This window comes from Lissotriton vulgaris, chromosome 3_1 (genome assembly GCF_964263255.1).
Source record: "Lissotriton vulgaris chromosome 3_1, aLisVul1.2, whole genome shotgun sequence".
Classification (NCBI taxonomy): Eukaryota; Metazoa; Chordata; class Amphibia; order Caudata; family Salamandridae; genus Lissotriton; species Lissotriton vulgaris.
The window spans coordinates 339,777,416-339,803,191 of NC_141689.1; the positions used below are offsets into that span (position 1 = coordinate 339,777,416).

Genomic DNA, 25,776 nt, shown 5'->3' on the forward strand with positions numbered 1-25,776 from the left:
TTGTTGGCTGAGAATGGGGGATAGGTAAAGGTTTCACAGCCTATGGGGTTTCTTCAGGAAGGGAACATTTCGCAGAGATGTGCTGGTAACTGCTCTATCTTGAAATAACCAATGTTTCTCTGATTCGGCATGGCGCCATTCCACCAGGTAGCGCAACTGTGCTGCCTGGCAGTAAAACTGAAGATCAGGCATTCCTAGGCCTCCTTCACCTGGGGAGAGGAAGCTGTTGGTTTTCTTCATGCGGGGTTTCCGTCCCTGCAATATAAATTTTGAAAGTTCTAACTGTAGCTTATGGATCATACCTGTGGGTGGCTGCAGGGGGAGAGTCTGGAAAAGGTACAAAATCTTTGGGAGGATTGTCATTTTAATTGTGGCTATCCTACCTTGCCAAGAGATTTGGTAGTGCTTCCACAATTGCAGATGAGCGCGGATTTGCCTGTGCAGTTTGTGGTAATTATTGTCTGCTGTGTCCTGCGTGGTTTATGCCAAATTGATCGCAAGGTAGGGTACATGGCCTGTCGACTATTGGATGGTATGTTGGTCCACCATTTGGGGAGAGAGGGAGAGGTTAAGTGCCAATGATTTCTGGACATTGACCTTAAAGCCAGACTCTATGCCAAATATCTCCAGCTCCCTTAGGAAAGATGGAAATCTGTGTCCGAGTTATTGAAAGTCACAAGGACATCGTCTGCATAGAGACTTATAGTGTGTTGGTCGCTCCCGAAGGGCACCCTGGTGATATCAGGATGGTCCCTGACTCTCTGAGCTAGTCGTTCCATATAGAGGGCGAACTCCTGTCGTGTTGCCTCTATCTATTGGGAAGGATGCAGAAGTGTAACCATTAACCGTCGCCGTGGAGAGGTGATAACAGTTTAGAATCCATGTCTGCATTCTCTCAACGAGGCCAAAATGTGTGAGGACGTGTTCTAGATAGGGCCAGTGGACTTTGTTGAAGACCTTTTTGACGTCTATTGCTAATATCATGTAGTTGCCTGGCGCCCGCAATGCTTTCTCGATATTGTGAAACACACGTTTAGTGTTGTCGCTCGTCTGTCTTTGGGTAATGAAGCCCGCTTGATATGGGTCGATCAGTGAGGGCAAAAGTGGGTTCAGCCTGTTGGCCAGGATGACCCTAAATAATTTCAAGTCTATGTTTATAAGGGATATTGATCAGTAGGAGCTACAGTCCGATTTGTCTTTACCAGGCTTGGGGATCACAGTTATTGAGGCTGTAAGCATCAATGCCGGGATTGACCCTGGCTCTGCGAACATGTTAAAGAGCCTTGTCAGGAGGAGCGCTACTAAGGGACAGAAGGTCAAATAGAAGGCTGATATGAAGCCATCTGGGCCTGGAGATTTCACCGGCTTTAGTCGAGAATTTGCTGAGATAACTTCCTCGAGGCAAATCTCTCCATCTTATTGCTCGGTTTGTTCTGGGGTTAGCGAGGTCATCGTGCTCTTGTAAATATAGTCCGCTATCAGAAATGTCTACATGTTGGGGTGAGTATAAGTCTGAGTAAAAGTCCGAAAAGTATTAACAATATCTTTATTGTTCATATCAAGATCCCCTGCATGTGTGTGTATCGATTGGGTCTCCTGATTCTGCCGTTGGACTCGCAGTTTGTGGGCTGGGAGCCGACCACATTTGTCCCCTCCTACAAGGAAAGAATGATGCAGCCAAAGGGCTGCATATTCTACCCGGTCTAATGATTGCAGCGTGGATAGCTGGCGCCATATTCTTGGGGCCCCAGTGCATTGATGTATGCACTTGGGTTCTTTAATCTGCTGAGAAAGGTCTTCCATTTTCTCTTTCCGTGTTTTGTTATCTGCTGCTGAGATCGCGATGAATTTTCCCGAAATTACTGTTTCAAGCTCTTCCCATAATGTTGCTGTGCGCACCTCGGGGACGTCGTTATGAGATAGATAGTCTTCAATAGATTGTCGGATCTGTGCCACCACCACAGGACGTTGCAGCAGTGTGTCTCGTAGGCACCATTGTAGTGAGGGGTGTTTTCGCCGCATGGTCAGAGTGCCGCTGTGAGGATCTCTTTCTCTGTTGTGAGTGTGTGCATGTCTTTTGTGCCTAGGAAATAGTCCAATCTAGCGTATGTTTTGCGGTATTGTTGCTTTGAGTAGCCTAAACCCCTTACTCCACGAATGCATGTGTCACTGGTTCCTCCTGTGAGCATGCCCTTAAGGGAACGGTCTTTCTTTTATTTTTTTTAAACATATTTTATTGAGTTTTTATGGTACTGCTTGGGCTGTTGCCCGACATATACCAATTTAAGACATGATAATGGCAAAGTAGCAAGCTTGGAAACATCATTGGCTTTTTGCATATATAACAACAACAAAAACAAGAACTTGGCGCAGACATTTCCACACCACCAACATTTAAGAGCATATTTTAGTATCTGTGTACGCCACAATGAGGAATACAATATGCAGTGTGCCATGGCCCGGTACGTCCGATGAAGACTGATCATCAAGGGGTTTGAGAGGGAAGGGGGGAAGGTCTATACCCCAATATGTAGCCCATCTAGACCAACTTTTTCTATGCTTCTGAGGGCAGTCCCGGGCCTGGAAGACCACCATCTCAACACCCATGCATTTGTCTAATTCATTTTGCCATTTCTCTATTGTTGGGGGGAAGACCGCTTCCACAGCTGAGCAATATTGCGCTTGGCAATGGTGAGGGCAAGGAAGAGTAGGTGTTGTTTGTATCGATTTCCCCCTATGTTGTCAGTGCTATGGAGTAGGAACAGTGTAGGGTCGTGTGGGAGAGCCCAGGACAGCACCTCTTTTAGACAAGCCGAGACTTTACACCAGAAGGGCTCTATAGCAGTACAGCTCCATACTGTGTGGAAAAACGTCCCCTCCTCCTTTTCGCAACGTAAGCACTGGGGGGATGCAGTAACCCGATCTTAAACGCGATGGACATATTTAAATTGAATGAGATGGTATCTAGAGGACACTGCAGCACCCCGGGGACTAGCTATAGCCTCAGCCCAGTCATCGTCAATCAGGTCTGGGATATCGTCTTGCCACGCCTTTCTGGTCCTGTGTAGGGTCGTAGTGTAATGTATTGTCAGTGTCTGGTACATCTGTCGAATTTTGTGGGCACCCAAATTGCCCATGAGGAGGCGACCCTCTAGAGTGTGAAACTCTGGAAGGTTGTCCAAGGTAAGAAGCATGGGGGCGAGAGCATGATGCAATTGGAGGTATTTGTAAAACTGGGTTTATGGAGTTGAAATTCTTCCTGCAAATGTTGGAAGGACTTTAGGGTAGTGCCCTGCATAACGTCCCCAAGTGTGGATATGCCGACTAGGTGCCACTGGGGAAACCCCTTTAATGTTGCCACCTGCCGCAAGTACGTACCATGCCACAGGGGTGTTGCCTGAGTCAGACGCCCAATCCGCCAAACGGTGTAGCGCCAGAGCCGAATCGTTGTTCTGCTAGCATGGGGTAGTAAATCGAGGCTCTGTGCACTGTAAAATAACCGGAGAAGGGGAACTCCCTCCATGGCTGCATGTTCTAGAGCAAACGCCATATCTGTAGGTGTATTGTACCACCATTTGGTAAAGACCAATAGGTGAGAAGCCGCATAATATGAATACACGTCTGCCACAGCAATGCCACCACAGTAGGTAGATTGAGCCCAAATCTGCAGTGCCACTTTAACAGCCCTCCCACCCCACAGGAATTTATTGTGTATGGTGTTTATTTACGCGAACCATGAGCGCGGTATATGATACAGGAAGTTTTGTATGTGACAAAGCACTCTGGGGAGAGAGACCATTTTAAAAATCGCTGATTGCCCATACAGCGAAAGAGGTAGAGATGCCCATATTGTTGTCTCGTCCCGGAAGCCAGCAAGAAGTGGATTAATGTTGTGCGCCCATGCGATCTTTGGACAAGGAGAAATAAATATACCCAGGTTTTGGAATCCCTCTGTCGCGTGTGTTAACTGAGCTCCCCATGTATTTCTACCCTGATGACCACATACGGGAAACAACATAGACTTGGAAGGGGTGGTATGAAGCCCGGAGGTCTGGCCGAAGACTCTGAGGTTCTGTAGGATACGTGGTTTCGAAATCAATGGATCGGCCATGAAGAATAGGACGTTGTCCACATATAGCGCAATGTGGTCGGGTTGTGCCCTCGGCCATTCAAAGCCTCAAAGCACTGGATCCCGTCGAACCCATACCACCAGGGCAAATAAGAATGGAGACAGGGGCCACCCTGCCGTGTGCCGCGACTGATGGGAAAAAAGGTCAAAAGATGACCAGCAACACGCCCTGAGGCCATTGGTTCCATATAGAGTAGGGGAATGTAAGCCAGGAAGCGCGGGCCAAAATTAACCGCCTCCAAAAGCTGGAAGAGATACTCCCAGCTAAGAGAATCAAAAGCCATATCCATATCGGCAGGGAGTATGGCTGCAGGATGGCCCAGCTCGGGGGCCAATGCCATGGCATTATGGACCCGGCGAATGTTATGGTGAGTGGCTCAGTGTGGCATAAAGCCAGATTGGTCTAGATGGATCAAATCCTGGATACAGGTCCGCAGGCGATCAGCTAGTACTTTTCCTAATAGTTTGGATTCAAAATTAATTAGGGAAATAGGACGGCATGAGGATGGGTCTTTCGGTGGCCGGCCAGGCTTTAAGAAGAGAATGATCTCAGCCTGCTGCCAGTCTCAGGGTAATATTTGCCGTTCAAGGGCATCATGCATGGTCTCTAATAGGCGTGGACCTAGTGTGGACATATATGATCAGGGGAGCTCCATGGGAAACCCATTGTGGCCGGGGGCCGGCCAATGCCACCGTTAAGTCATCAACTGTAATGGGAGCATCAAGTTGGTCTCTCATCTGATCCGTTAGTCTCAGGGGGGAGGGGATATCCCAGAGGAACTCTGAGACAAGGGCCTCTGAGAGCTGTTCCTTCCGAGTGTGTAGTGTGGAGAAATAGCTTGCAAATTCTGCAACAACCTCCGCAGGAGAAGTGAGTAAGACACCATCCATAACACAAATGATTGGGACAGTGGCTGGGGACCTCTCGGTTTGGCACAGTCTATGCAACATTCTGCTTGATTGGCTCCCCCACTGGTATATTCGGTGTTGTGACGCTAACCAGATTTCTTTCGCCTCATTCATTAGATGTTGTTGTAGCTGTTGCTGTGTGAGGAACAGATTTCGCTGAAGGGTGGGACTGGGATTGGGTATATATCGTGTTTCTAAAGATGTATTTTGGGCCTCCATCTCGGCATACTTGGTGGAGTGCTTACGTTTTTCATTTGCTAGATAACTATTATCCACCCACCGGATTGTGGGTTTAAAGGCTTCCCAAAAGGGTTTTTTTGGATGAGACCAAGCCGACGTTAATGTCTATATACTCTTGGATTGCCATGCCCAGACACTCATAGTAATCTGGGTCTCGAAGATGCCATGGAGACATTCACCACCTAAAGGGAGGCTTTTGAAATTGTAGGAGAAGTTTCATCTTGACCGAGGAGAGACCTTGGAAAACTTGTAGATATGGCTTTGTGGTGTAAACATATAATCCAGTCGTGACATGGCTCCGTGAACCGTGGGCATGTATGTGTAGCCTATCTTGGCGTGGTGATATTCGCGCCATATGTCAGACCACCCCAGTGTACCAGCAAGTAGGGATAATTTAGATTCAGGGGTGAGAGGGCTCACACGGAATCCCCGCCTTCCAACGAGCGGTGACATGATATCGTTCCAGTCCACTCCCAGGAGAGTTAGGCTATCCGGAAGTTCACTCCACAAACGGGTGATGTTGTCGACAAACGTGGTCCCCAGAGGTGGGGGCACGTAAATGCTACCAAGGTTAATTTGTTCACCATAGAGTCTACCCGACAGGAGAACATACCTACTCCCAGAATCTACCCACTGTTTGGTATGGATGAAGGGAACGTGGCGGTTGATGAGGAAGCTGTCCCTTGGGAACCCCTGTGAAACCAGCATGGTATACTAACTGATACCCAAACCTGGCCAGGCAGGGTGCTTTATTGCCCAATAAATGAGTCTCCTGTAGGAGAAGAATGTCTGCTCTCTACCGCTTAGCCCAGGGGTCTCCAAACCGGTCCTGGAGGGCCGGATCCATGCCAGATTTTTGGGATATCCCCATTGAGATACATGTAGTTATTTTAAAAATCTGGCATGGATCCGGCCCTTCAGGACTGGTTTGGAGACCCCTGGCTTAGCCTGTTGGAGGATAGCACCCAGTTTGATTTTGTTGAGCAGCCCCCGGACATTCCAAGTTACCACTGTCAGGTTGCCCAATTGGGAGGCAGTCGCATGAGTAGCCATGTGTCGTTTGTAGGTATATCATTGGTGACAGGCCTAGTGAAAGATGGGTTGTGTGTCTGTGCATGTAGAAAAACTAAACTCATTATAACTCTGAACCCCGAAATCACCCCAATCTCTCCTCGTCCATGCCTACTTGGTGCAGAATAAGCGCAGCAGTTCCAAATGATGAACAGTCGGTAGGGACCAAATTGCCACGGTTAAGACTTTAGAGTGTTCAGGATGCCCGCTCAGGGCTGGAGGAACGATGGTCAGATCCTGAGCAATGTCTCCGCCTCAATTTTGTCCTGCATGGTCTATTTTGTTGAGAGCCTCTGGAGTAGTCGGATTCCAGTGGCAGCGGGGAGTGAGGCTTCAGGTGAGTTCTCTCCTCAGTCCAGGGGAAGACAGCTTCAGGCTTGTCAAAAAAACAAGTCTTAAGAGTTATATACAGCATTTAACCTGGCGGGATGGAGCAGCATGTAGGAAATATTGAGATCTCACAGTCTCCTTTTTGATGCTGTGAAGGACTGCCTTTGCTGTGGCACTAGACTCATGTAGTCCGGGAAAATCATTATCAGCCTGGAGTCGAAGAAGAGTTTGTCCTTTTGCAATCTAGCGAACTGCAAAATTGTGTCTCCGTCTGCATAGTTAAGTAACTTACCAATGACTGGCCACTGGTGTCTTTCTCATAAGTGCCCGATGGGCCCTCTCAACCACAAAGCACTGGAATATCATATCAGCCAGTAGGAGATCTTTGAGCCACTGTGCGAGGAAGCGGTTCATGGAACTACCTTCGCACCCCTACGGAAAGCCCACGAAACAAAGGTTATTACGCCTGGCGCCGCCTTCAGCGTCTTCTATCTGGGAGGCCAGCTCCTGCGAGATCACTGTCAGCTTATTGACATGCTGCTGTAGGTTTGTCACATTATACTCCACGGAGGACACCTGTGTCTCTGCTTCGGTGATGCGGTCCACTGCTTTTCTAAAGTCCTGGAGCAGGAATGAGACTTCCGAACCCACTGCACCAATCTTTGCGTCCAGCTTATCCCTGGCCTCTGTAATGAGCAAAGAGGGCTGCATTGTCTGGTAAGGGACCAGGCATGGAGCCTCCTGTCGCCGTAGTATATTGGTCCAAGGAGCCTTGTTTTGAGCTCGTGGCGCTAGGCTTGTCTTTCCCCATAGCCACGCCACCGATTGGTCACTCCAATAAAAAGTATGCACTGGATCGCGGAAGTCTTGTGTTGACATCTAGGCCCAGGTATGGCCCACCTCGTTCAAGAGTAGTGCTTTGTTGTTGGAGTGGTTAAGGCAGCCTGAAAGGTTCTGGTGATTTATTATTGGGCCTTCTTTACCTCTGCTACAGCTAGGGTGTATTCGGACTCCGGCTATGTTTCGGCTCCTTCTCATCCCTCACACGGTTAGATGCTACTCCTCTGTCTGTGGGTTTCAGCTAAGGGGGCCCCTTCACCTCTCCTTGTTTGACACTCTACCCCAGACCGTTGTTCCTGCTCCTCCCTTCTAATGCGCCCTCGGTGATGCCAGCGCTGCTTCATATCTCAGGTTTGAAGCTGCTTTCCATGAAATGTGGGAACGTGTGCGGTGCGCCAGTGTGCGAGTATATTCTGCATTGCTGAGCCCAGCGCAATTGCTGTCAAGCGACCCCTGCGGGAACACAGCGGATACGTTAAGGGGTTCGGTAGCCCCAACAAGACATATGATGGGAAACGTGGGATCTCCGTGTCAAAGTGTGCATCCACCTCATCTAATATCTGCTTCCAATACCCTTGGATCTGCACGCAATCCCAGAGCACATGTACCAACGTGCCCACCTGCCCGCAGCCTCGCCTGCACCTTGCATCTCTAGTGTGATCCATTTCATGGAGACGCTTGGGGGTATAGTACCAGTAGGTCGTGATTTTAGTGAGGGTATCTATGAGCACCATGTGGTATGCAGAATGCCGTGCCCGGTAATATATTACCTCCCAGTCTTTGTGGGTAAGTGTCCTGCCTAGCTGCCTCTCCCAGCGTGCCCTACCAGCACTATAGGTGTGTATATATTTGCCCTGTAGCATCTTATAGCGATCCAATATTAGTTTTTTATCTGATTTGCGCGTGATTAACCAATGTTCATAGAATGTGAGACGTCTATCCGCTATCGAGTGTACTTTCTCACTAAGCGCCCAGTGTCGTGCCTGCAAGTATATAAGTCTCTCCGTCTCTGGCAGCCTGAAATCTTGCCGAAACTGGGAGAAGGGAATTATGCCTTCCGCTGTGTACAGATGAAAAAGGACTCGGCACCCCGCAGGTCTCCATTTCGCGTAGGCCACCGAATCCGTCCCCGGGGTGAAGTCAGGATTATCCATGATAGGGGTGAGAGGAGACGGAAAGGAGGTGAGTTCATGGCTGACATTAGTCTGGTCCCATACTTCCAGAGGAACCCTCGTAATGTATGAGGCGTATAGATTAGGGGGTCTATGCTGTTTACAGAGCAAGGGAATTTCTTGCAGGGGTCTACCAGCCACTGCCTGGTCCTGAAACAACCAGTGCATTTCAGACTCCCAACTACTCAATTCCACCAAGAGGCGTAATTGAGCAGCCTGAAAATACGCCAACAAGTCTGGTATTCCAATTCCTCCTTTTTCAGTAGGCAGCATCGCCAGCCGTAGCTTCAGAAGCGGTTTCCTCCCGTTCCATATGAACTGAGCCAAGTCAGACTGTGTCTGCTTTATCCATCCCAGGGGTGGCCGGAGGTGAATGGTGCGAAAAAGGTATAAGATCTGAGGAAGAACAGTCATCTTGACTGCTGCGACTTTGCCCAGCCAAGACAACGGGTAGTGTTTCCACCTCCCCAACTCCAGCCGAATCTTTTGTCTCAACTGAGTGTAGTTGATATTAACAGTATCTAGCAAGGAGGGGGCCAGCTGAATCCCCAAATAGGGAACTGTTTCCGCCGCCCACTGGATGGGAAATGAGCCTTGCAACAGAGCCCGAGTGGATTTCTCTAGGGACAAATCGAGGGCCACCGACTTGCTCATATTAACCTTGAACTCGGCAACACGACCGAATAGTTCCAGATCCGCCAAACACGCTGGTAGAGAGTCCGCCGGTTGAAATAGCGAGATCAAGACATCATCTGCATATAAGCTGATTGTGTGGACATAACCTTCGAATTTGATCCACGTTACTCGTGGGTTAAGCCTCAATTTCTGCGCCAATGGTTCCATGTAGATGGCGAAGAGTAGGGGCGACAATGGGCATCCCTGCCTCGTGCCTCTCTCAATAACAAACCGGGGGGATGTATGGCCATTGACTCGCACCGTGGCCGTCGAGAATTTGTAGCAATTCATTACAAAGGTACGGAACTTCGACCCCAAGCCCACCTTCTCCAGCACCTTTTCTAGATAGGGCCAATGGACCCTATCGAACGCCTTCTCGGCGACGATAGCCAACATCATATATTCCCCTTCCTTGCGTGTAGCCTTCTCAATAAGGTAAAGGGCCCGTTTAGTTTTGTCAGAGGTCTGCTGCTCTGGGATGAACCCGGCTTGGTCTGGGTCAACAAGGCCTCCCATATGGGGAACTAGACGGGCAGCCAGGAGATCTACATTAAGTGCTGACTGTACCAGGGTGTAAATGGTCAGCGTATCTTCAGGAGTTGCCAAAAATATCTGTATGAAGAAATATGAAGCAGTGACAAATCCTCCATTCTCCATTGTGCACACCTTAGGTCTGACTTCTAAGGAGGAGCATACTTGTTTCTCATCAAACTAGGGCACTGACATGAAATAGTAAGGATTTCCACAGTTCAAAGATAGGTTATTCTTTCTGTGCTGTTCCTTTTCTTCCAGTGAAAGGACAGGGAGCATACCAAGTGTGATGTGATTTACTGCTCTTCTCTCTTCAGTCTCAGTCATTGAGTGTCCACGAGTAACATTAAATCAGTCAGGGCAGAGAAATTGGTCGGTCGATAAAACAGATACAGAAAGGCATCTTTCCACTTTTCTCTCAAGCTATGATAAAAGGCATCCACTGCAGCTTCATCAGTCCATGCGGCCTGAGGCGTGAAATGTTGGAAAGGACTGATATATGAAACCAAATCTTGAGTTCCTTGTGTCAAGTGAGTAGGCTGGTCTGGGCTTATTGCACTGCATGTCGTTTTGCAAAAGTTCCCCCAAAAATTTTCATGAACAAATCATCATTTTTAAATCAAGGGCTGTTATTTGAAGGTGTAGCTGAAGCTGAAACTTCTTTGGAGTTTATTACAAAATGTTGTGGTTGCAATAGGAAGTGTAATCAACAATGAGCTACAAAATTAAGAAACTTTCAAGGATAACCAGAGTGCTACTTTTTTGGAGGTAGGAGATGTCTGCCCTCTGGCTATCCAGGGTGATGGATTTTCTCCAAAGTAAATGATGCAGACTTGGAGTGAAATCAGTACTGGTATTCGTGCTAGTGTTGCTCAGATAGGTTATGGGTAGTTGATTAATGTGAAGCAGAAAGTGCATCCTTGGTTAGTGGTTACAAGACCCGACTGTATTTTAGTAATAGCTTGAACCATCTTGGCAAGCAGATTGTTAGAGTCCATTCTGGGTTTGTTGGCTTGGTAAATTGTCAAGCTTGAGGTTGTAGTATGGATCTCCAGACGTGCTGAGTCTCACTCCTAAACAGAGGAAGCTGTGGAAAATGGGGAATGGGAGAAGAAACACTGGGGCTCATGCCTTTGTTAAATGGTGGTGGTAAAACGTGGATTGGATGGTTGTCAATATGTAAAGGATAAGCTGGAGACCTGATGATTTAGAATATGTGCTCTGGAGAGAAATATTAAGTAGCCAAGAAATAGTATTAACTTAAGCAGGTACAAGGACGTATAATACATAGGAGAGTATTCTGTTTACCCTGCTCTGCAACTAATGTTGCAGTGATAAGACCAAGCTCTGGCCTGTATACTAGCGCTTATCCCCAGGCTGCTTGGAACCATGTTTGTCTGTGATCATACTGGAATCATGTTTCAGTACTGTGATCGGAAACAGCACAGACCAGCACAAGTGATGAACAGGAGATAGTAGGCAAATCACAAGGGAGGGTGTAGGGGGAGGGGAGAAAACTTAGAACAAAAAATGTGAAGACTTTAAGCTGAGTGTTGCCAATGCAACCACACGATTTTCCCAAGCACACCACTAAATATCCATTGATGCTCTACCACCATTACATCGAAGCAAACCTCACTCTCCGAAGTGATTTGATTTGATTTGATTTGATTTGGACTTGTAGAGCGCATGGCTGCCCTGGAGCGTCCCAGCGCTAATCCTAATCTGAACCTGGTGAACTCAAGCGAGAAGCAAGGTTTAGGGGATGATAGGGAACAAAAAGGTTTTGAGTGCTCTTCTAAATTTCAGGTGATCCGGTTCCATTCGAAGTTCTCTAGGAAGGGCATTCCATTTGTTTGACACATTCAGTGAGAACCGTCGGCCTCCTGTTCGTGCTTTCCTCACTCGTGGAACAATGGCCAGATTTTCTCCATCTGAGCGAAGGGCCCTGGTCGACTTGTAAGGTCGGATCAGTCCTCTCAAGGCCGGAGGGCCTTTACCCTGCAGAGTCTTATGTGCGATGCAGAGAGACTTAAAAGAGATCCGCTCTTGGATGGGGAGCCAGTGCAGGGCTTTCAGCAATGGTTTGGCTGAGGCCCGTCTCGGCGCCCCCATCAGCAGCCTGGCTGCGGCATTCTGAGCTCGCTGAAGAGTATTGATAGTAGCATGAGGGGCTGCGAGGAAAAGGGAGTTACCATAATCCAGTTTGGACAGAATCAAACCCTGGATTAGCAGCTTTCTAGATTGAACCGGAAGGAGAGGGAGGACCTTCCGGGCTGCCCGAAGCAGGCCGAAGCAGCCTCCAACCACTTTCTGCGCATGGGTCTTGAAGGTCAGTTGGGGTTCGAACCAAATCCCTAGGCTTTTAATTTGCTGCTTGGGGGGTGGGAGATCTCCCATACAGGCAGGCCACATCTCAGGGGGCAGAGAGGTGAATTGATTGCCTAAGAGCATGATCTCCGTCTTAGATCCATTTAGTTTAAGTTTCGAACTGGACATCCAGGAGGAAATGGCTGTAAGACAGTCTGGGAGATCGACCGGGCTGCCCCCATGTTGTGACAGCGAGACGACAAGCTGGGTGTCGTCAGCATAGCTTATGGATTTAACCCCGAATGGGGCTATCACCTTCTCCAACGGGGCCATGTAGACATTAAACAGTGTGGGGCTGAGGGAGGAGCCCTGCGGCCCCCCACACTGAAGAGGGAAGGCCTCCGACATGGACCCATTTTCCCAGATCCTGAAGGATCTCTCCTCCAGGTAGGACTGCAACCATTTAAGGGCTGATCCTGTAATGCCCAGCAGGGCCAGGCGTTGGGCCAAGACTGCATGATCAACAGTATCGAATGCAGCACTCAGATCCAGGAGGATCAGAGCTACTGATCCCCCTGAATCCAAGATGCATCTTACCTCTTCAGTCACCGCCAAAAGGGCGGTGTCTGTGCCCTGACCCGGGCGAAAACCAGTCTGAGAGTCACTGAGGAGATGGTTAGCCTCTAGGTACTCTGAGATCTGCCTGTTCACCACTTTTTCGGCCACTTTGCTCAGTCCAGGTAGGAGCGAGATCGGGCGAAAGTTGGCCAGATCGGAGATGTCTAATCCTGGTTTCTTTAAAAGCGTTTTAACTCTGGCCTGTTTCCAACTCGGGGGCACTATGCCCGAGGATAGTGACGAGTTAAGTAGCTCAGTGGCTACGGGGGCAATGATGTTTAAAGTTTGCTTAAGAATGTGCATCGGGACTGGGTCTGAGGGAGAGCCGCTTTTAATAGCGGAAAAGATATTACAGAAGTCTTCTGTGGATATAAGACTGAAAGCCTCAAGTTGAGGACGAGTAGGGTCAGGAGAGGGGGTCTCGGTGAGTTCAGTGGCAGAGGATTGAGGAAGGCTATCTAGAATTTTCCGAATTTTGGTATCGAAAAATTCTGCTAACTGATTGCATCTCAGTACTGGGTCATTCTGGACCAGGGAGGGAGCTGGGACTTTAAGAAGCAGGTTCACAATTTTAAATGTTTCTCTGGAAGAATTAGAAGAGAGACAAATTTTTTCTTCAAAATAGGCAGCTTTGGATTTTTGCCGTCCTAGTTTGTAAAGTTTTAGGGCTGCTTTATATGCAGTTTTGTGAATAGGTGCCCAGTCTTTGCGCCAAGCACGCTCTGCTCTTTTGCAATCTTTCCTGAGTTCTCTTAGTCTCTAAGTCCCACCACTGCGGTAGTTAGTGGTCTAGCTGTTCTAATTATCCATTGTCTTGTCTTCCATAGTTGGCCATCTTGTCTATAGCCAGTGACTGAAATTTATTCGAGGGGCCATGCCATATTATTTATTCTGGACCATGAGTTTTGATGACAGTCCTCACAGCGGGGAAAATGGAGCAGGAGTGAGTTGCTGGAGCTCAGGGCTGTGCTCTGGATGTCACAACTACCTAACAATAGAACCCATTCGATGGTGCCATGTCACAGTAGTGGCACCACTAACTCTTAGTAGAGCCCTGTTGTCCGTTTGAAGTTCTGCACTTCACAATCCTGCATTGGAGCCGGGTAACTACAAAGTCATCTGACGTCTGCCATCTTGAATCACCGGTGCAGAGAAGGATTAGAGATTGGAGCGTGTGCATCTTGATTGTGGAAGAGTGAATGCAGTCCCAGTGGCAGCTCAAAAAACAAAGAGTCCAGAATAGGCAATGTTGGCACAGAAATCGTAGGTGCGAGGTCTGGCTGGGAGGTGAGGAGAATTGGGCCAGCCTGTGGTATGGTACATAGATGTGGCTGAGCCAAGACCTGGCGCACACACACCCCTCAAAGAGGTGTCACGAGGCTGCACACCTGGGGCACCGTAGAGGCCTCAGGATAGGAGTGAAATGACGAGGCCTAACGCAGAGGCGCAACTGTTCGGCTTAGGTCCTAGATCCAATTAGAGTTGCTGTGATGCTAAAACCAATAAAAGCTGGTCAGGTACCCGATTAGGGACTTCCAGTACTAACAGCTAGGCTTGGACTTAATTGATTGGAGAATGTCTGTGTGTAGATAAATAGCTCATCTGAAGCCAGTGTAGTTCTGCTCCAGGAATCAAAGAAGCTGTAACGTGCGATGATATCATCCTCGACTGGTGACTTGTATTGCACGTGAAGTGAACATCAAATGAGCTAGAACCGGATGAAGCCTTGAAATCTAGTAAAACAAGTTGAAGCACAGGATATCCCAAACTGACAATTGCAATGAAGACAATGAAATGTGACCAGAAGTGAAGGAAGGCTCAGTGAATTAATATCTCAGGTGCCAGGGCTCTCTCTAGGGGCATCTGGATCTTGTTAAAATTGAGAGGGCCCCCTTGGTATGTGATACAGAGCAAACCAATAAGGTTAATCATAATAATTCTACATACATGACTAACAAACGGAGCAGAAGGGAAGGGCATCTAAGATCATGCAGCTCGTCCCTGGAACAGGAAGTCAACCCAACGCAAAACACTTCATCTCACAAGAATTCCTGCATCATTTCCTGCAAGAGGTAGGACCCATTAGGTCGATCTGAAACCTTGACTGTAGGACCTAAAAGGATACGTTACTTACCTGTAATCCTAGTTCTCTTCCAGGGGTATCCTCATCAAAGTAATAAGCACTTGAATATTTCCGCTCATGTGCAGGGACCCCGGAAAATATATTTAAGAATATGTGTGAAAACATATATTTAGGACCTATTATCCATAGGAAATCCGCAATATTCTATTTGGAATAACTTTGGCGCCGATTGACGAATCTGCGCAAATTTTTCCAAACTTTGGCCAGCTCCGGTCCGCTCCTATCCTGAACGTTTCACGATGATTCATCAAGTGGGGACCCAGAAAAAAGGGGGGGGTCCAAAACACGTTTTCCCCATGCAATTGCCCATAGGACCTTTAGCCTCAGCTACAGATCGAACTTGGCAAAGAGGTAGTCCTTGGTTCAGACTCATGCCTTTTGCTTATTTGGTGTAAATCCGTTCAGTAGTTCCTGAGAAAATTACAATTAAAAGTACATATATATCTATGGACGCGGACCCTAAGCGCAGCCTGCACGCACCCTGCCGTGCACCAGCTGTATGCTAATTGGCTGTCAACAGTCAAAATCAGGAAGTGTTGGCAACCATCTTGTGCCTCGGTAGAACCGAGGCACAAGAAACCCAAAATAAACGCCGCAAAACGCAAAAAGGGGGCAGGGTAGACACACCCTGACCCCCTATGCCTGCTCAGGGGGTCCCACAAATCGTGGGATGCGTGTAGGATCCACGCATCCTAGCGTTATAAAAAAAAAAAGAAACGCGGTCTCCCGCGGAAAATATGGTAATTTGCCCCCGGGGGAGGTCCCAATCTGCCCCACACTGCCCCTGGGACCTCCACCCCCCGGGGCTCTTTCTTAATATATGCGGGGGCTCTCAGGCCCCACCCCCGCAGCCCCGGGGACCGCCACATCCCAGGGCTTGTTTCCAATGTGTGGGGTGGCTCACAGACCCCCCAGCCCCAGCATTGAATGGGGGGGGGCGCTGAAGCCCCCCTAGCCCCGGGGGCCGTCACCCCGGCACTCTAATTTAATATATGCAGGGGGCTCACGGGGCCCGCCATACCCCGGGGCTTCTATCAAATGGGTGGGGGCTCTCAGGCCCCCCCAGCCCCTGGGACCACCACCCCCTGGGGCTTCTATCAAATGGGTGGGGGGGCTCTCAGTCCCCCCCAGCCCCGGGGACCGCCACCCCTGGGGCTAATTCAAATTAGGTATGGGGGGCTCTGAGGCCCCCCCAGCCCCGGGGACCGCCACCCCTGGAGCTCTAATTTATTATATGCGGGGGTTCACGGGCCCCTCGCAGCCCCAGGGACCGCCATCCGCAGGGATTTTATCAAATGGGTGGGGGGCTCTCAGGACCCCCAGCCCTGGGGACCGCCTCCCCCTGGGGCTTAGTAAAATTGGGTGGGAGGGCTCTCAGGCCCCCCTAGCCCCGGGGACTGCCACCCCCGGGGCTTCTTACAAATGTGGGAGGGGGCCACATGGCCCTCCTCCTGGAGCCCTTGATGGCCTTGGGGACCGCCACCCCCAGGGCTGGCTCCTGCAGTGTTCTGGGGTGCCCACCCCCGGGATACTGCTGTTTGCAATGGCAGGGCGGGAGCCTTGCGGCTCCCACCCTGCCATTGCAAACTGCTTTGCTTCATTGAAGCAAGAGCAGGGAAACCTGCTCTCGCTTCAATGAAGCAATGCAGATTGCTTTTCCATATGGGAAGCAGCATGTTCGCTGCTCCCTATTTGGAAAAGCAATGACGGCTCCCGCAGGAGGCGTGAGGCCGCGGGACCGTGGGGGGATTGCACGGTCACCAACGGTGAGCGCCTGTCCCAGGGGATGGGGTCCCCGGGGCTACCAGTGGCCCGGGAGGGGGTCCACGCGGCCTCCCTGCCCATTAACAAAAAAAACATTAAAAAAAAAAGCCCGGCCCCGGGGGATGGGGTCCCCGGGGCCTAGAAGTGGCCTGTGGTGGGGGACTATGCAGCCCCCTCCATAAAAAAAATACAAAAAAAATAAAATACAATTAATTGGCCATGCCCTGGTGACCGGAATTGGTCACGGGAGGGGGTTTCCCATTAAAAAATTTAAAAAATGTATATTTGGGGGTCAGGCCCTGGGGGATGGGGTCCCCAGGGCCCAAAAAAAGTAGAAGGAAGTGGGGCCACACAGACCCCCTTTCAAATTGTTTTTTTTTTTTTAAAGACGCAATCGTCCCTAGGCCCCGCCCCCTCACAAACACACTCTGCAAAGGCGCCCTGTGGCGCGTTTTAAATTGGGGAATTAATTCCCCTTCAATACTGGGGGTCCCTAGGGGCAAACTACCCCACCAGGTACCTCCTGTAAGGGTGCACAGGGCTGCGTTGCAGAGAGGTGCTCCAGGTCACGCCCCTTTTTACACCTCTCTACAACACAGCCTTGTGGCGCTTACTGGAGGTACCTTGTGGGCTAGTTAGACCCCAGGGACCCCCAGGATTCAAAGGGACTTAATTCCCCAACTTAAAACGCGCCACGGGGCACGTTTGCACAGTGGTGAAGGGAGGGGGCGGGCCTGAGTTCACATGTGGGCAAACACGCCCTGTGGCGTGGTTTAAGTTGGGGAATTAATTCCATGTCAATACAAAGGGTCCATGGAGGCCAACTAGCTCACCAGGTACCTCTAGTAAGTGCACGGAGCTGCGTTGCAGAGTGTTGTAAAAAGGGGCGTGGCCTCTGAACACCTCTCTGGAACGCAGCCCCCTGGCGCATACTGGAGGTACCTGGTGGGCTAGTTGGCCCCCAGGGGACCTCAGGATTCAAGGGGACTTAATCCCGCAACTTAAAACGCGCCACAGGGCGTGTTTGCACACATGTCACCTCAGGCCCGCCCCCTTCCTTCACCATTGCACAAATATTCCTCTAAATCAGCCGAACTACGAATTCCGATTTACTCACCTGTTATCAGGAGAGAACCCAGTGTGGCATCTTTTAGCCCAGGACTGACCCTGAAAAGTAATTCTAAGCGTACTTACCAGTAACTTGTATTTCCTTGCATAGGAATCCATTGTGTGGTTTTCAGCAGAAAAGTTTCTAAGTGTTGATTTTTGAAACGTACAAATATTCCTCTAAAATCAGCTGAACTACGAATTCCGATTTACTCATCTGATATCAGGAGAGACGTCAGTGCTGCATCTTTGAGCCCAGTACTGATCATGAAAAGTACTTCTAACCGTACTTACCAATTACTTGAATTTCCTTCCGTAGGAATCCATTGTGTTCACCAGAAAGTTTTCTAAGTGTCTATTTTCACAAACTAAAAATATTCCTTAAAAATTGCCTGAATGAATTAAACGCATTCTTTCGACTGTTTACAGGAGATGCACCCGTGCTGGATCCAGGATCCACCACTGGGTAAGGAAAAGTAACGTTAACACTACTTACCTGATAAGTGGATAACATTGGTGGTTCTATGTGAAAAAGTTTCAAAGTGTCAACTTTTAAAATACAAGAATATTCCTTAAAAATCACTTCTGTAACCAAAACGCTTTTACTCAACTGTTTACAGGAGATGTCCCAGGTCTGATCTAGGATCCAGTCCTGAGGTTAGAAAAGTAATCCAAAAAGTAACTAATTGCATTTAACTAGAAATTCACATTGACCTCAATGTTGCATTGTGTCTGAAATTGTGTTGCGCATTACAACAACTGTAGCTACTGAACTTAAAAGTCTATTACTTTTTTGCAAAGTATTTAAACTAAAGTAATTCATTCTGAGAAAGTATTAATTGTAATGTAATGTACAATGTAATTATAATTTAATTTAAAAAATAAAATATCTAAAAATAAATTGTTTAAAAAAATGTAGAAAATCAGTATAACAAAATAAAAATAACAATTAATACATTTAAAAATTGTCATTTAAAAAACCTTTGAAATTCACTGAAAAAAACCATAGGTTTCTGTAGTGTCAAGGAAGGTTAACAGACACAGGAAGCTTGAGTATAGCTTTATTCAGCTCAAGAGCAGCACAGCGACAGGAACAAAGTGCAGCATCCAACTGACCAACTGTCAGCATTCCGCTCCCAGCCTCAGAACTCCCAACACTCAGGGTTCCAACTACCAGTGCCAAAGAGGCACAAACACAGAATACTACATTTTCAGACAAGTTATAGTTAGGAATTACCATTTAAAAAACCTTAGAAATTCACTGAAAAAAACATAGATTTTAGGAGTGTTATATTTAGTTGGACATTTCACTCGTACAAAACCATTGAAATTCCCCGGTTATAGTTAGTTGTACTAACTATAACTTGCGCGCCCGCAATCCACTGCTGATGATGTCACATATTACATCATTCATGACATGGTCAGTAACATCACTGATGACATCTCAAATGACATCACTGATGACATCACTGATGACATCATCCACGTGACAATCTGATACATCTTATCATACACTAGTATAACTTTTCAACACTCATTATAAAATATGAAGTACCATTTTTGAAACCATTGACACACCAATACAAGTTTCTAAAAACCCACTCAGTGATTCCTACATCTACACACACATCTAAACACTTACCTATAGATTCACTCATACATGCTAACAAAGATCAATAGAACCCTATTAAATATACGTATACACCTACATCAACATTACACACCAGCACACATCCTATTCACTTATGCAAACAATTGATCATACTTATATTTACTAAGCTACACACTTACACAAACAACACTTTATTCCTGTAGATAGTAACTCATACTTAGTGTGTTATAAAATCACTATTACAAGTATACAGTTATCCATACGTCACTCATACAATCACTGAGACTTATGTATACTTATTTATATACAACAACTGTCACATACACTGCCTTTTGTATTTCTAGTTTGCTGGACATGTATCATTGAGAAATATATTTACTCATCACCACACCCATAAAGAGATTCACTCACCCAAACAACTGTTTCCACATACAGTCTTAACCTCAAATACCTACTAAATCAACTATTTACACATCTTTGGACAGTCATACACCTCCCACCCAACCACACACACATTCATTCACTATCCCATACAAATACTCACTTAACTGATTCATTCACTATCCCATATATTTGGTGAGACACTTTAAATTCGTGACTTAGACAGTCAATCACATTGCTACTAAATCCTCCATTCAGACACTTATACATCCATTCAGTCTTCAGGGCAGATTGCTATATATATATATATATATATATATATATTCTGCATTCCGCCGTCTCACCTAGCTCTGGAGTAACAACCAGCCAGGGTAAGTACCACTCGGACACGGACCAGTAAAGTTTCCTTTCTTCTTTATTTATTTAGTGCAGAAAAATTCCATGACGTTTCGGCTCCACGAGCCTTGTTCACATGACAATGTTTGTTTGTCGGTGTCCACCTTTTAAAGTGCCAGTGATAATTACATTGATTTCACGTGGGAATGTTTAAAGCATGGGCATAGAGAACATACTCTGTTGGGGTTTTCGATCAACTTATCAAATTATATATATAATACTTATTTAAATATCAAACCAAACCACACTCACTGGATGATGTCATCAGTGATGTCATTTGAGATGTCATCAGTGATGTCATCAGTGATGTCACTGACCATGTCATGAATGATGTAATATGTGACATCAGTAGCAGTGGATTGCAGGCGCGCAAGTTATAGTTAGTACAACTAACTATAATGGGGGAATTACAATGGTTTTGTACGAGTGAAATGTCCAACTAACTATAACACCCCTAAAAAGTATGTTTTTTTCAGTGAATTTCCAAGGTTTTTTAAATGGTAATTCTATGTCAGGAGCGGAGGCTTCTGATTAGGCTGTCACTTTCTCGTTTATTCTACTCCAGCAGCCATTAAAAGGTATCAACATTATTAAACAAAACCACATTTCCCATGAGCATCAGGGAAAATGGAAACAGAAAATGTCCCGTTCGCTGACCAATCCCCGGCCAGGGCTCCTCATATCTTCCTCTCCTGGCGCTCTATCCTCCTCTTTCTTCGCTGCTCCAGCAGCAGACAGATGAGTGCCTTTGTTATTTTTACCTTTCTGACTGAATTTGTTTGGTTACGTTTAAATGCATAGGATGTGCAGTCTACCGCGTTACGGGCTTTTATGAAGTGACTGCGTGTTGTATGCCGCGGGGGGGCGATCTCCGCTCCTTACGCGGTAGTGTTTCCTCTGGGCTCTGTGAGCGGGCGGCCTCCCGCGGCTAGGGGACCGCGCGTCCTGCGCTGCCGCTCTGAGGAGCTTGACCCCCGCAGGGCGCGAGTCGTTGAGTACGCTTCGTGGCTTGCGTCGGTGAAGCGGCTCAACGGTCTTGCGCACCACGGGGGAAGACCGGCGGGATTGCTTTGTGTTTTGGCAGCGCTAAGGCTATATTTAATAATCAGAGCCCCTGCCTGGAGCCTGAACACCCGCGTCGCGGGTAAGGTGTTTTGGTGCAGTTTGGAACCGGCCCAGGCAGGCTTTCTTCGTGCCTCATAGCAGAGGCTGCTTGGTCCCAGTAGCTCATTTGAACTGAACCCGCTGCGGTGGGAAGATACATTTCTCAGGGCCCTGTCCCATAATTAACCCCTAAGAAACTCGAAGCCTTGCTGTTGCGCAGGGGCAAAATGGAGTATGACGAATATTATAAGGAGGAGGAGGAGCAGCAGGTCATATATTTGCCGGTGGATGACCACTTCTGCCAGGTTATGGACTCCTCCCTTTTGAAAGCAGTGACGCGGGTGGTGGCACCCCTAGAAAAGAAAATTGATCAACTTCAGGCACAGTGCCAACCCCTTGGGCAAGGGGCAGACCTTTTGGGGCAAAAGGACCCCATACCTCCAAGCCAAGTATCGCCGAGTACCACAGAACCCAAGAGGAAGCGTTCTACAGACGCGGGGGTAGACTCCGACGCATTTTCGCGCTTAAAGAAGGCCTTTCTGGAACCTAAAACCACTGATGCCCCTTCGACCTCAAAGGAGGTTCCGACTGTGGATTTGGGGGGAGATCAAGATGATGCAGCCACAGTCGACCCGGACGAGTCTCCCCAAACCTCGGATGGAGATGGGGAACCAGACCATCAATCCTGACGAGCTGCTCCACCCACGTCCTTCACACTGGGTTCCCGCTCTCAAGGTGGCAGCTTATATGGCGGCCAGACTGTGTAAGCCCCTGGACCAGGAGGTACGTAGTTGTCTTCGGGCCGAGTGCCCGCGCCCCTCCTTGGAGTGTAAAGTTACGGTTACCCCGGAAATTGACCCCAAGACATGGCTGAGGACGCCAAAGCCTCGAGATCCCTGATTTCCCCGGAGACCCTTTCCGGTTGGGCGCAAAGGGCGATTATTTTTCTGGGGAATGCGAATGTGGCCATTTCTACAGAAAGGAGAAGATCTATCCTCATCAAAATAGATCCGAAGTTGGGGGAACTGGCTACATCTGAGGCTGGTCCGATGGCGGAGGGAAACCTCTTCGGAGACCCGTTCGTCAAGGAACTGGGTAAATTTGTAAATACATTTAACTCCCTCGACAAGGCACAGACGTCTGTGAAACGGATCTTCACCCCTCGTGTTTTTGGGGCAGCCAGCCGAGGAAGGGGCCGCTCGTCTGGCAGACCCTATAACAGAGGTTCCTACAAGCAAGGTGAATCTCACAGGGGTCAATACCAAGATCCCGACAAGTTCGGAAACTTCTACCAGACAAGAGGTTACCCTCGCCGCCGTGGTGGAAGAGGAAGAGGAGACGGCGGCTACAACAATCACAGAGGTGAGAATCCAGAATGTGAAGGGTCTGAAAGTGGGGGCAGACTCAGATTTTTTCTTCAGGCATGGTCTTCAATTACCTCAGACGCTTGGGTCTTACAGACCCTCGGAGGGTTTCATATAGAATACTCAGGACTCCCCAGGCAGTCCGTTCTTCCCAGACCCATCGGCTTCACGCCGGACCAAGTTTCTCTGATAGACAAGGAGGTCGCAGACCTTCTTCAGAAAGGGGCCATTGTACAAACAGAGTTGCACCCGAGGGGTTTCATCAGCAACCTTTTTCTTGTAGAGAAACAGGACGGCGGCTATCGCCCAGTGATAAATCTCAAGGAGTTCAATGGCTGGCTCATCTACCGCCATTTCAAGATGGAAGGTATCCATCTCCTGAGAGATCTCCTTCAGGAGGGGGACTGGATGGTCTGGCTGGACCTGAAAGATTCCTACCTCACGATTCCCATCTTCGCTCCCCACAGGGGTTTTCTGCAATTTCAGTGGGGTCAACGGATTTACGAGTTCGTCTCCCTTCCTTTTGGACTATCGTCCACTCCGTGGTGCTTTACCAAGGTGCTAAAGCCGGTGGTGGAGCACTTGCGCACGGAAGGCATCCGTCTTTTAATATATCTGGACGATATGCTCCTCCTGAATCAATGCCCCCGAATGTTGTTGGCTCAACTTCAAAGAGCGGTCAGTCTTTTGGAGTCTTTGGGGTTCATAATCAACCAGGACAAATCGGATCTCGTCCCGGCACGACAAATGCAGTTCCTGGGGTTTTTGATAGACTCAGTGGAATCCACCTTGTCCCTGCATTCTTGGAAACTATCCAAGATCAGGCACGAGTTGAGACGTACTCTGGCACGTCCGACGATCCTGTTACGACACCTGGCCAGAGTGGTTGGCCTCTTATCGTCGTCCATTCAGGCGATATTTCCGGGGCCCCTTCATTACCGGGCCCTTCAACGTCTCAAGGCTCTGCGCCTTCGCAAGGGTCTTACCTACTCCCAGGTCGTTCCCCTCACGGAAGAGGCGAGGACGGAGCTTCAATGGTGGATCGAACACATGGACGCTTGGAACGGGCGGGCCATCTTAGGTTCAAAACCGGATTTGGTGATAGAATTTGATGCCAGCGGCCTGGGATGGGGGGCGCGCTGCGGCGCTGTTTCTACAGGCGGAGTATGGTCGTCTGCAGAAAAAGGCCTTCACATCAACTGTCCGGAGTTGATGGTAGGTTCTTTTGCGGTGAGGTGTTGGACGAAAGACAGAATTCAGTGCTGTGTCCTCTTGAAGATGGACAATGTGGCGGCAGTGCGCTATATCAATCACCTGGGAGGAACCAGGTCCAGGGTTTTGTCCGACCTGGCCCGGACTCTATGGGAGTACTGCCTGTCCAACGAGATATCCCTGTTGGCGGAACACCTTCCAGGCTCCGCCAACCGAGTGGCGGATTGGCGGTCTCGTCACTGGAGGGACACCAGCCTTTGGCAACTTCGCCCAGACGTGTTCGAGGCGATCAGGGACAGGTGGGGTCCGTTTTCAGTGGACCTTTTTGCTTCACGACTGGACGCCCAGCTGAGACGCTACTTCAGTTGGCGCCCGGACCCGGAAGCAGCAGCGACAGATGTGTTTTTGCAGGACTGGAGCACAGAGAGGGGTTATGCGTTCTCCCCCTTTGCGATGATCATGAGAGTGTCAACTCAGATGAAGAGACAGCAGGCGGATCTGGTGTTGATCACCCCGATCTGGAGATCGCAAGCCTGGTTTCCGGCTCTGATGGAACTTTCCTGGGATTTTTCAATTTCTCTACCCCGCGTTCCAGATCTCCTCAGGAATCCTCAAGGGGATCCTCACCACCTCATGTCCACAGGCAGCATGTGTCTGATGGCCTGGCGGGTTACAGGCAACGCTGGCAAATCCCGGGACTTTCAGAGGACGCTGCCGCATTGTTGGCCAAATCCTGGGCAGATAGTACCAACAAGAGATACTGATCTGCATGGTCTAGGTGGAGTGGTTGGTGTCTGCGATTACAGATTGATCCAATGGGGGCAGACATTGTCCACGTCCTTAACTTCTTAGCCTCCCTAGCGAAGGAAGGCCTGGCATACAGATCAATCAATACCTTTAGATAGGCCATCTCAGCTGGACAATCACCCGATAAGGGAACACCCTCTGGTTTGCAAATTGCTGCGGGGGATTAGGTTATCAGATCCTCCGGAACCTCGCTACTCAGTTTTGTGGGATGTCAATAAAGTTCTTAACTTATTTCAAAGTTGGCCGTCCAATAAGTACCTGTCAAGAAAACAGATTTCGGCTAAGTTGGCAATGTTGTTATGTCTGATTTCGTGTCGCAGGGTCTCGGATGTGAGGGCCTTGGACCTTACAGGTCGCATTTTGTCCCCGGATGGGGTGACCTTCCATATTTCCAGGAGTACCAAGAGCGATTCTCGATCTATCTCGTATCCTGCATTCCCAGATGTCCCAAAGTTATGTGTGGTTAGGGCACTAAAGGCCTATGAAGTGGCAACAATTGATATACTCCCACAGGGTGTCAAACAGTTGTTCATTGCTCTTACTAAACCACACGGGGCGGTTTCATCCCCTACTATCGCGAGGTGGGTGCGCTGGGTTATGCAGGAAGCTGGCATAGATATTTCCCAGTTTGGAGCCCATTTGGTGAGGGGGGCAATGGCGTCTAAGGCCTTTTCCCTGGGGGCTCGTCTGGAAGACATTCTGAAAGCAGCAGACTGGTCTTCCGACTCCACCTTCAAAAGATTTTACTTTAAGCCAGTCGTGTCTCTGGCTTCCTTGGTGGTAGACAAGCTTTGAACTAGCCTAATCAGAAGCCTCCGCTCCTGACATAGAATGAAAAATGTCCTAACTAACATACAGGAAAGTTTCAATTCTATTAAGGAGGCGGAGGCGAGGATTAGCCCATCCTATCTTCATTCGAACCCTCCCAGAATTGCTACGTTGGGTCGGTAAGTAAAATCTTTATGATTCAGCTTAACATAAATGCGGTGTTAGCTGTGATATTCTTATGTCAAATTGGCTTGCTCATTGATGTTATGATTTCTTACATTGATTGACTTTCA

General features: G+C 48.5%; 1 pseudogene; it reads left to right on the forward strand.

Moving 5' to 3' along the window:
• Positions 1-23,056: 23,056 nt before the first annotated feature.
• LOC147726424 (uncharacterized) lies at positions 23,057-24,813 on the forward strand (annotated as a pseudogene).
• The last annotated feature ends 963 nt before the right edge of the window (positions 24,814-25,776 follow it).